Raw genomic sequence first — 11,841 nt, forward strand, 5'->3', positions numbered from 1 at the left:
GAAGTCAAGGGGTGGATCTGTGAAGGGGTGATTGAAGGAGAGTAAATATGAACAAAGCTTATTGCACAAAATTCTTAAAGAGCAATTAAAATGTGAGATGGCTAAGTAAAGGTTCTTGTTGACAAGTCTGATGACCTAAGTTCAGTTCAATCTTCAGGACCCACAGGAAGGGAGCAGAAAACTGACTCCTACAAGCTGCCATTTGGTCTACACATACACACACACACACTGGTGTGCATATAGTCTGGCACACAGCACACAAAATAAATTACAGTATAATAAAAAGTACAAACAAAATAAAGTAGAAACAAAACCACCAAGAAGTAGCCCAATTCTATACCCAATATATACACTCATAACTTCTTTAGCAAATATAGTCAGATGTTGATTTGTGGTTGGATCATAATTCAGTGTTTACATTACTATGAATATATATATTACAAAAACTCCTGAAGTTACACTCTCTTCCTTCTTCCAGGACATTTTCTCCTCCCTGTTTTTTCTATTTGTTTGGATCTGCATGTTCCTACTATTCATTCACTCCCCAGTCCTGCTGCAGTTAGTTGTAAAGCTCTCAAAATGGTTATCTGTCAGTCCTGTTCATTTTTTTTCCCATGTAAACATCTCTTCCAGTCTCTATGACATCTCTGCTCTCAGCTGGATGGTTGGTCTCTGGGTCTGTTTTGTACGTTAAGTGCTCCAGAACATCCCTTCGCCATGCACTGAGAATTCCCTTCGTCTCTTTCTTCCATTATAGCCTGATTTCAGAACTTGGTGCTTTTGTTTTTCTTTCTTTCTTCCTAGTTTGATGGAGCATTCCCTGAAACAGTTTTCTGAGCAATGATGTAGGGGGTAAAATTAACTTTTAATTACTGTGTGTGTGTGTGTGTGTGTGTGTGTGTGTGTGTGTGTAAGCTAGAGCTGGAACTACAGGTGGTTGTGAGCCAAGTTGCTGAGAACCGGAGGAACTCAGATGCTCTGGAAGAGCAGTAAGTGCTCTTAACTACTGATCCATCTCTCTAGCCTTAAAATTTAGATAACTTATTTTTTTTATTGTTGTCTGTTTTGTTTTTTTGTTTCCAAGGCAGGGTTTCTCTGTGTAGCTCTGGCTGTCCTGGAACACATTCTCCGTAGACTGGGCTGGCCTCGAACACACAGAGACCTGCCTGCCTCTGCCTCCCAAGTGTTGAGATTAAAGGTGTGCATCATTACCCCAGCTGATTTATTTTATGCACGCGAGCGAGAGAGAGAGAGAGAGAGAGAGAGAGAGAGAGAGAGAGAGAGAGAGAGAGAGTGTGTGTTCCTAGGTCTGTGTATGTGTGACTTGAAATCCAGAAAAGGGTATCTTATTCCGTAGCTCATGATGTAGTCTCTGGAAACTGAACTTGGATTCTCTTAAAGAGTAGCAAGGGCCCTTAAACCACTAAGCCATCTCCCCAATTCTTCCCCAGTTTGGCTGGGTATCTACTTATATTGGAAACTTTTTTTCCCTTTGTTTTCCAGCCTCTGACATAGATGTGAAGTTCAGAGACACTGAGTCTTGTTTTTTATATGTGCTGCACTCCCCAGTCTCTTTATTTGCTGTGCTTAAACTAGCATATTTTTCCATTCAGATCATACACCTGTCACTCCTTTCTGTGTTTATTAAGCTCTGTCTTTCTGAGTGGGCCACTTGGATGATTCCTCCAGCTTTAAACTTTGACTCTCAGTCTTTGTGGTTGAAAATAAAATTTTCTACCTTATTTTCATTTTATTATTTTCTTCTTATTTAATTAAAAGAACCATAATTATGCATAAAAGGCTTTATGTTTGTTTTTGTTTTGTTTTTCAAAACAGGGTTTCTCTGTGTTGCCCTAGCCATCCTGGAACTCACTCTGTAGACCACGTTGGCCTTGAACTCACAGAGATCTGCCTGTCTCTGCCTCCCAAGTGCTGGAATTAAAGGCATGCTCCACCACCGCTGTCTGCATAAAAGGTAGCACACTTATTATCTTTCCCCTCCATCTATGTCAGGGCTATTTCGCCGCAATATATGAGCCATTTATGTAGCTTAGTATTGTGTTTTGATGGAGCTGGGAATTGAATTCGGGGCTTGTGCATGCTAGGCAAGAGTGCTACCAATCTGCTATATACTGGTCCTTAGTTACAAAATCAAAAATCTAGCAACCACGTTAGGAAGATAAATGGAAATGGATGAAAGTAATCTTAAAGGACTGGGGAGATGCTCAGCTGGTAAAATACTCTCTTTCCACGTAAATGCCAGAGTTTGACAGCCCAGAACCCATATGAGAATAAGGGCTGGGGATAATGGTGCACACCTGTAGTCCCAGCACCAGGAAGCTGAGACTCACTTTATTGTGGAGCACCAGGAAATGAGAGACCTTGTTTCAAAATAAGGTAGTGGGGGTGGGGGGCGGTGTTCCCGAGGAACAGCACCTGGAGTTATCATCCTTTGGTGTCCACATGCATGTGCACACAAACACACCAACACCCACCCACACATGCACATACAAGAGGGAACTGATTTTAATAATAAGTTATTTCCTTTACAATAGGACTTCTACATTTTAAAGTGAATATTGTGTATGTACATGGTGGAGGCTTGTGGTGGTCATGGACATCAGGGGACAACTCTGTGGCACTGGATCTCTCTCTCCACCTTTTGAGGGTCCTGGGGGATCGAACTCTGGCCATCAGTCTCTGCTACATGATCACACCACTGTTATAACACCTGAGCTCATTCATAACTGATATCTTTACCCTCTTCTCTTTGCTCTGCTTCCCCTGCCTGTGTTCTCATTTACTCCAGAAACTGGTCTGTTTACAGCAGGATCTTACCTGGTATCGTTTGGTTGGCAGGTGCCTTGGTTTTTGTGAAATCTATTATAATCTTCCTATTGCTCCTTTGCACTATTTATTTATCACATGGATAAAATTTAATAGTTTTTTTCTAAAGACTCTTTTAGTTTTATTTTATGTGTGTGGGTGTTTTGTTTGTGTATATGTATGTGTACCATGTGTGTGCCTAGAGTCCTCGAAGGCCAGAACTGGAGTTATAGGTGGTTGTGGGTGTTGGGAACTGAACCCAGGTCCTCTGCAAGAGCAACAGATGCTCTTCACTCTGCTGAGCCGTCTCTCTAGCCCTTAATAAAATATTGTTTGAAAAATCCAGAGAAAATGTGAGTGAGAGAGGGTCTGCTTTTGGGTTGGGGATGTAGCTCCAGCTGTGGGGCAGAGGGCTTCCCTAGCTTTGGCTTCTATCCTTGGCAGCTCATAAAAACAAAAAGTTAAAAAACATGTTTCTCTGAGTTGTTTGTCACAGCTATGAAACCCTACACACCCTACAATCTCACTCTAGTTTGGAGGGCACTGGCTTGCTGTTTCTGATGGAGTCTCTGGTTTAGCCGTGTCCCAGCTCCCTCTTCAGTAACAGCCTGGCTCTGGAGAGCACAGGAAGCTGGGAGAGACATGGTGGAGTGTGGAGCCTCACACTCACTCCTTTCTCCCTAGAAAAGCGGAACACCAGGAGACCTGGGAGAAGCTGGGGGAGCCTGGCCTGCTGGCTCCTTTTTTAGGACTGACTCCTTCAAAGCTGCCGCTTGGCTGCCAAGGGGTGGGCATTCCAGAGCCTCGACTTTGACCCCCAACACCAGAATTCTGTTGATGACCTCTGTTCCCTAGGCTAGCCAGGGAAGATTATCCAATCTCCCAATGGTTGTACAATCTCTGGAGTCTGAATACACACACACACACACACACACACACACACACACACACACACACACACATCCCCCCATCTGTCCCTTACTTTTTCCTTTGATTAATTAGGACAGGTAGGATTTCTCCTGAGCCCCTAGAAGATATTAGCTACTTCTGGGTTACAGTGGAGGTTACTGTCTGTTGTCTGGTGGGTAGAGGGCCCAGAACAGTTCCTTACAAGACAGAATTCCCAGCTCCAAGTCTCAATAGTGAACAATTTGAGAAACGCAGCTCTCCTGTAATCCCTACTTCACCCACATCTCCAATCCTCCGACAAAACAGGAGTGGAGAGCAGAGGCTCAGAGTGGGAACCACTGTTGGTGGCACCTGGGGTGAGCAGCCCAGACAGTGGACGGCTGCAGCCTCCCTCCCGGCTGCTGTTGGTTTTGGCCTTAGCAAGATCAGACTCTCTGATGGGAAAGAGTTCCTGAGCCACTTCAACTGCTGCTGCCAACTGTTTACCTCACTGGCCTTGGTTCAGGGAAAACAGCACACAGCTGGCCCACCCCCTCACCCCACTCACTTCTCCCACTGTGAGGGGTCACAGGAGTCACAGAAGGGGAGAACCCCAGTGGTGTGAGTGGGAAGTCGCCTCAGCCCCTAGCCAGGAAGCTTCTGGGAACCCAGCATGGAGTGTGGGAGAGATGAAGCCAGTGCCAGGCCTACCTTCCATCACTGCAACCCTATACTACCAAAGCCTTCACAGGCGGCGTCCACTTCCTGAGGTCAGCAGGGCCAGGGTGGACAGGAGTCTGGGTCTGATGAAGTTGGTGAAGGAAGTCACAGCATCCCAAGGCCAAGGGAGAGACCCAGCTCCAAGTCTACCTTCAGACCTTGGGTCGCCCCATGTGGCAGAGACTATTTGTTGCTCCCCCAGTAGCCCAGATCTCCCCTTTTGTTTCAGTACTGGGCACATGTTAGGCAAGCACTCTACCACTGAGCTATGTCCCCAAACTCCTCTAGCTCCTTTTCTTAGATAATAATTCAATTTTAAGTTATATGTTCCAGACTCTCTTGCAGCCAGGTATGACCACATGACACCATTTTGACCAATGAGATAGGAATGATGTGAAATGTATACATATGGATCATGTCTTTAGAAGGAAAGGGTATAAATGTGATGATAGAAGCAGGAGCAACCATCCTGGACCATACACAACAGAAGCTTTGTATTATGGTATCAGCACTAATAAATTAGAAGGCTCCTGCCTCCTCACCTCCACTGAGCTGTCTTACAATGAACCACTGACAAACTTTTGCATAGAGTAAAGTGAGGTGTTTTCCCCTATAAGCCTCTGTATCAGTTGCTTTTCTTGTTGCTATGATAAAATGTCTAACAAAGATGACTTAAGGAAAGAGAGGGTTTATTTTGGCTTGTGATTGAGGGGATACAGTCTTTCATGGGAGAAAGAACGTGAGGTGGCTGGTCACATCACACTGTATCCATGGTGAGGAAGCAGAGAGCAATGTGGCTGGCTGCTCAGCTCACTCTTATTTAGTTTGGGGCTGCAGACAATGGGATGGCCCTGCTTATGTTCAGGAGGGGGCATCTTCCCTCCTCTCTGAGAATGCTCACATCCCGCTAAGATATGAGGAGATAAAGAGCCCAACTGTATACCCCTGCCATCACACAGCCTTCTGTTACCATGTCTTCCCCTCCACGTCAGACTGTATTCCTCAAACTGTGAGCCAAAGTGAAGCCCCTCCTCCTTTCTTGCCAGGTATTTTGGTTATAGCAATGAAAAAAGCAACTAATGTATCCAGGATCAGATTGCCTTCATCTAGAACATTCTATCCACATACTTTCTGGGTTCGGTCCCTAGCTGGGGACCCAGAGCCTGGCTTCTTAGTTCAGAGAGACAGGTGTTCTGTTCCATCAGCCTCCAAGGACACCATATGAGATCCAGGTCTCTTTCATCCAACTGAAGCACCACACTGCAAACTGGCAACTGCTTCCAGTGCACCCCTCCCCTGAACCACTCTTTCCTTTTCCTGGCTAGCTCCCCACCTTGGTATTGGTGGTTGCTAGAGCACCCTTGTATTAGAGCCATGATATAAGTCTGTGCTTCTCTAGATTAATTAACTTTATTGATTTTAAAACACAAAGTCTCAGTCTATGTATCATCTGTCATTTATCTGTCTATCCTATCTATCTATCTATCTATCTATCTATCTATCTATCTATGATAAGATTATATCAGAAAAGTGAATGCAGGCTTTAGGCTTGTGTACAGCAGGGTCCCCCAGTTGTATGGTGCTATGTAGTGTGTGTGTGTGTGTGTGTGTGTGTGTGTGTGTGTGTGTGTGTGTACGTGTGAGAGAGACAGAGAGACGGAGAGAGAAAGAGACAGAGACAGAGACAGAGAGAGAGAGACAGAGAGACAGAGAGAGAGAAGAGAAGGAGATCATAGGTTCTTGGTGTTGATGTCACTGTATGCCCTTGTGTCTCCCAAGAATTCTCTGGGGTGGGCATCTAGCACTAGAAGGAGGAGGTAGCAGAAACATCAGAAACACCACCCTCTTACCCTCTTCCTTTATCCTACTTTTTCCTCATTTGAATAAGCACCTGGCTGGTTCATCAGACTGAAAGATCTCCCGGTGGCTCAGGCCCCCAGGATTTCGGTCCAGGACCGTGGGGACCCCAATCACCAGGCAGGCGAAAGCTTGATGCAAACAGCAAGAGGCTATATTGCAGGCTTTATTGTTTAATGAGCTAACCCCATTAGCTCAGGCCTTTCATCCATCCACCATAGCTGATGACTAGGGAAAGACCCCGAGAAACCCCGGGACAGAGCTCTTATAGGACAGCATAAGGGGAGTGTCTAGGGGTACGAACATACTCAGGATTGGTGTGCCTCCAGGCTTGGAGGACTTGCCCTGTGTTGATTGGTCAACTGGTTGTTATGGCCCGTAGGCCCTCCCAGGGCTGTTGCTATGCTCTGCATGTCATTGCTGTGCACTTGTCTGTAAAGCACACCCAGAGCTGTAAAGCATAGCACCACCAGCTAACTTCTGATTGGTTCCTTGCCACAAGGCAGGCATCTGACCTCCTAGTGACCAAGGCAAGGTCAGGCAAGCATGTGTTAGGCTGTTATGGTTGCCAAAATGGGGAGCTGGTCCCTTCAAGACATGCAGAGTAGTCCTAGGGCTCAAACACCTCCTCCTGTTTCTTCAGGGCTCAGGACTGGCCTGACCTGTACAGGAAGTCTGGCCAAAACATAATCCAGGCATGGGAAAAACCAAGGCAAGGGGCTCCACGCCAGGCCCTGACATTCACTTTCCATTCCCAGCCAATAGAAAGGATAGGCTGGAACTGAGCTACCTATGTCACAGCTACAATATGACTCTACCATGTGAACCCATATCCGGTTGGTGAGAACAATGCAAGCAGGTCCTCCAAGCAAAGTCAAATCTACACAATTGTCTTCCTAGAAATGTGACATACCTTCCCCATTATTAGCACCCTTCTTCTTCTTTGTCTCACCTGTGACAGAGTGGAGAAGAGTGACCCAGAAATCCACACGGCACAGGCCAAGCCAGCCAGCCAAGCCAGGGCAGCACCACAATTTACCTGTCACTCGGAGACAGGTGCTCTGGCCACTCTGCATGTCTATGGTCATACATGTTAGATTCCCTGGACTGAAGGGAAGAGGGCTGGTACCCTGGAGTTGTCTCTTTTGTCCATTTCTCACTGGATAGGGTGAGTTCCAGGCCACAGCCTCTGATTTCCATGGTAATAAATGAGTTGGGTGTTCCTATTCCTGAGTCAGGAAGTGACTAGGTTCACGCAAGTTCAAATGTTTTGGGGTTGGAACCATATTTGGGGTTCCCTCGTGCTCATACTCTTAACCCTCTCCTGCACAAAGGTCCAGCCAAGGGCCATGAGCAAGTTTCTGCAGGATAACTAACCACATGCTCTCCCTGTCAGGGGATGACAGTGGTCCCTGCCTCTCGGTCTGGCCTCTCCGTGAGGGCTTAGACAACAGGTGGTCAGCTCTGTTCTCTGTCACCAGTCCTTCCAGTGTTTGCAGCCACCATGCATGTTCCCTTCGAGCCCTGTTTCCTTAGCAGCCAGGCCAAGAACCAGATCCTGTGAGTCTGGGAGGAAACAATGCAAGGGTGGAGCTCTCACACTATTCCCGTTACCACAGACCAGAGCATAAACCATTACCACAGACCAGAATGTGAGCCGGCTCCTGAGGGCTGATGCTCCCGGAGCCTCAGAGGGAAGGCAGAGCCTCCCTCACAGTGGGGATCCCTGAGGATCTGCCTTTCCTGGGAATGAGGCACATTTAAACCACAGCACTGGGATTCAAAGCCCCTGAGTACGAATAAGGGCTGGAGCCTCACCCTTAGCAGTATGAGTTCAAGGCCTTCCTCAACTCGGATTCACTTCCCAGTCAGGATCTACAGAGTTCTTGGAACTGGGAGCCTGTGCTCTTTGGCACTAATTAAGATAGGAGTGCATGGAAGCTTTCCTTCAAGCCAGGCCTGGTGATACACACTTGTGATTCCAGCACATGGGAGGCCAGGGCAGCAGGATTTGCAGGTTCAAAATAAAAACCCTGCTTCAAAATGGAAAATTAGGAGAAGGGAGATGGGCGTACAGCTTGGTGTGTGAGGTCTGACTTTTAATCCCTAGCACGGGAAAGAAAAGAAAGAGCAAACAGAGAGACTTCTGTGCGTGGAGGGAGGTGCAGATGTTGTCATTTCTGTCGGTGTATATGCCTGAGAGGACAGTACAGACAGACAGTCTAGGATAGGAAGGCAGAGGGCAGTATCAGGGGCACAGCAGGGCATCCTGAAAGAACCTCAGAAATAAGGCATCTTCTCACCCCAGACAGTCTGTCCTGCCCTTCACATGAGGTCACCTGAGGACAGGTCATATCTCCCTCTCAGTGGGGATCCCTGAGGATCTGCCTTTCCTGGGAATGAGGCACATTTAAACCACAGCACTCGGGGTATGTGCGTTCCATGAGTGTGGTGAGTCCACTTTCCCAGGTGTTCTGCAGCTCCTGTGGAAACATCTAGGGCATAGTGTTGCTCTTCTGCCCTGGAGTGTAAGGTTGAGCCTAGGGCTCTTTGGATAGACGATTCTGAGACTCCCAGGAAGCAGCCCCGATTCTTTCCAAGCTGCACCCTCCCTTAATTCCTCACTCTTCCCTGCTTTGTGGTGGGGCATGGTGGTGTGTGTGTGTGGGGGGGGTGCATGTGTACGTCAAGAGACAATCAGTTTTCGCAGGCACTTTCTACTTTGTTTGGGTTTTGAGCCAGGAAGTCAAACTCGGCTAGGCTGTCTCTACCTTCTCAGTGCTGGGGTTACAAGCCCACACCGTGCAATCACTTTACCTCCTGAACTGACTTCTCAGCCTCTGTTCTGCTATGCTTTCAACAGCTACAAGTTTCTTCTACTCACCTCTCACTCATTTCATAGGCCCTGGGGAGGGGAGGGGGGGTCATTGGGGGTGGACCAGGTGCTCAGGAGACCTGGGCTCCAGGGTAACCTGTGTTTTTCCCAGAGTGTGTGGCCAGGCCAATCTTGGACATTGTTCTCAGATTTTCATTCACGATATGAGTAGTTCAAAGACTGCCCCCTACCCCCAAGCAGTGGAGCCCTTTCTTCAAAGAGGTTTATTTTTCCTAAGACAATGTCTCTCTGTGTAGCCCAGGTTGGCCTTGAGCTCAAGATTCCCCTGCGTCATTTATCAAGTGCTATCTTCAAAGGGAAGCCGAAATAGCTCAAAATAGCCAGGCAGGGTGGACCAGGCATGTAATCCCAGCCTGTGGGGAGGCTAAAGCAGAAGGATTGTTAAAAGTTCAAGGGCAGCCTGGTCTACATAGTGAGTTTTAGGTTTCAGAACAAAGACCCTTCTCAAAGGAGGAGGGAGAGAAAAAGTAGAGGGGAAAGAAGAAAAGGAGGAGGGGGAGAAAGCTGCTTACAAAGCAGAACCTCTGAGGGTGGGGTCCTCTAAGGAGGAGAGAGAAGACTGGTGCGCATTCTGTTCCCTCGCAGGTTTTCTGTGCTCCCTGGAGTCCACTGAGCAGACCCCACGGGGGTTTGTTGTCTCCTGATTTAGATTTAAGTTTCCAGGAAGGGATAACGGTGGACGAGAAGCTCTCCATGCCCTGTGTGCCCGGATGGAGCGAGGGGCTCCAGGGCTCTGGAGTTGGTGCTAAATGTGGTCTTTGAGGGACCCAGGAATAGGGGTGACTCCTCCAGCATCAAGCCTACCTAGCTCAGGAAACTAAGGGAAGACTACAGTGAGTTAGTCACGTGCCAAAGGCTGAGGTACCTCTGAGTGGAAGAGCGGGGTCTGAGAGGGGGCCAGGGAGGTTGGGACATCTAGGCATTTCTCTCTGCAGCCCAGTCTCCAGGCTCACCTCGCTAGATCTCAAACTAGGCAGCGGTATATCATCACGGGGCGCCACTGCCCCCTTGTGGTCACATTCACAGCGACGCACCGTTTCCAGTCCCTCCCTGGGTTGGTGCCCTTTGGTTGGGGCCAGAACAGAACTAGGGATATTTCTGTCCCTGACTTGATTATTCTCCTCAAGCCAGCCTTCCCAGAATAGGAGCATACCCAGTTCCCACTGGTTATAGAACACTGCGTGGCCTGGCTATGTTGCACAACCTCTCTGAGCCTCCTCATCTTCATCTTGTCCTACCAGCTTCCCTGGTGTGCTGCTGCGTGGGTTCCTACAGCTCCCTTTGTAGAAACTCCATGAATACACACACCTAGGTGAACAGACTGAGGTGGGGCTGAAGGCTGCCTCTGGGGAAAGCAGAGGGAAGCAGTCTGAGGGAGACACGCAGAGGAAGGAGGGTTGGTGGGAGAAAATGGTGGGGTGGAAAGCCCCCAGAAGCAGCTCTTGGATTCTGTTAGCTCCTTCTTCCACGGACCATGTCACCCCACCCTGTCATTGCCAGGGCATGGTGAAAGCCAGCCACTAACATGCCTCCCCTGAGTGGGTGTTCCTGCTGGTCCTGGCTGCTCCTAACAGACCCTTGCTTACCCATCCTGCCTTTTCCTTGCTTGGTGGATTCCTTGTCCCTGGAATCATTGCTGGCTTCCCTTGGCTCACGCCACCAAGTTCAAATGCTTTTGTCTGGCACACGAGGGCCCTTTAGTCTGGTTGCTCCTTATTTGTCTAATCCTTACCGCTTCCACTATCTTTGTGATACATATTTAGGGTCACACTGGTGGTATACATTCTCTCACAAGGCCTTGGCACTTCCTCCTCCCACCCCCGTGTCCACCCACTCATTCCTTCTGCTCAGTGTGCCCACCCCAGCTCCTCCCTGACTGTTCACATCTGGCTCACCCGAGTGGTCCATGTTTTTCTACTCAGCATTTTATCACAGATTCCCTTACAGTGGATGCATAGATGGCATGTCCTGCAGGATAGACCATGTTCACAAGTACCCGAAGTACTCCGTCACCGACAAGGCTAAGTACCAGAGAGATGCTTGGAGAGAGAATCAGTTTCTTTCAAGACCTAGCCCCAAATTTCTCATGGGTGTAATTGTAGTTCTCCAACACCCTGAAGAAGTAGGTGTGTGTGTGTGTGTGTGTGTGTGTGTGTGTGTGTGTGTATTTGTGTGTTCTATAAGTGAGGCATGGAACATCCAGGAACTCTAACTCTTATTGGAAAAGCCTTTGATCTCTCTAGTGCCTGTAATATTTCTCCAACAATAGCTAGATTAATAAATAATTCTTATTCCAACGAAAAAGGCTAGATTACCTCAGAGTTCAAGAGACCCAGGGGAAATGCTGGTCTTAGGAAATTAAAGTTGCAGGTGCTCATTACCTGGCCCTGAATGAGAGAGCAGTTGAGAATTAAAGAAATGAAATATTTGCTACAGTAAGAAAAGGGGTAGAAAGTAAAGATATCCACATGCCTTCTTTATCTTCGTACCCCCAGATTCTAGGCCAGAGCATTTGGCTCTCTGAAATTATAACTGAGCTATCAAAAAAGTTGAGTGTGAAATACTGGTTTGACTTGGGAAACCAGAGGTCAGAAAACAGGCTCATTTGAAAGAGCCATTCATATGCAATATCGCCACCTTATGACATTGCTAAT

Source organism: Cricetulus griseus (genome assembly GCF_003668045.3).
Source record: "Cricetulus griseus strain 17A/GY chromosome 1 unlocalized genomic scaffold, alternate assembly CriGri-PICRH-1.0 chr1_1, whole genome shotgun sequence".
Classification (NCBI taxonomy): Eukaryota; Metazoa; Chordata; class Mammalia; order Rodentia; family Cricetidae; genus Cricetulus; species Cricetulus griseus.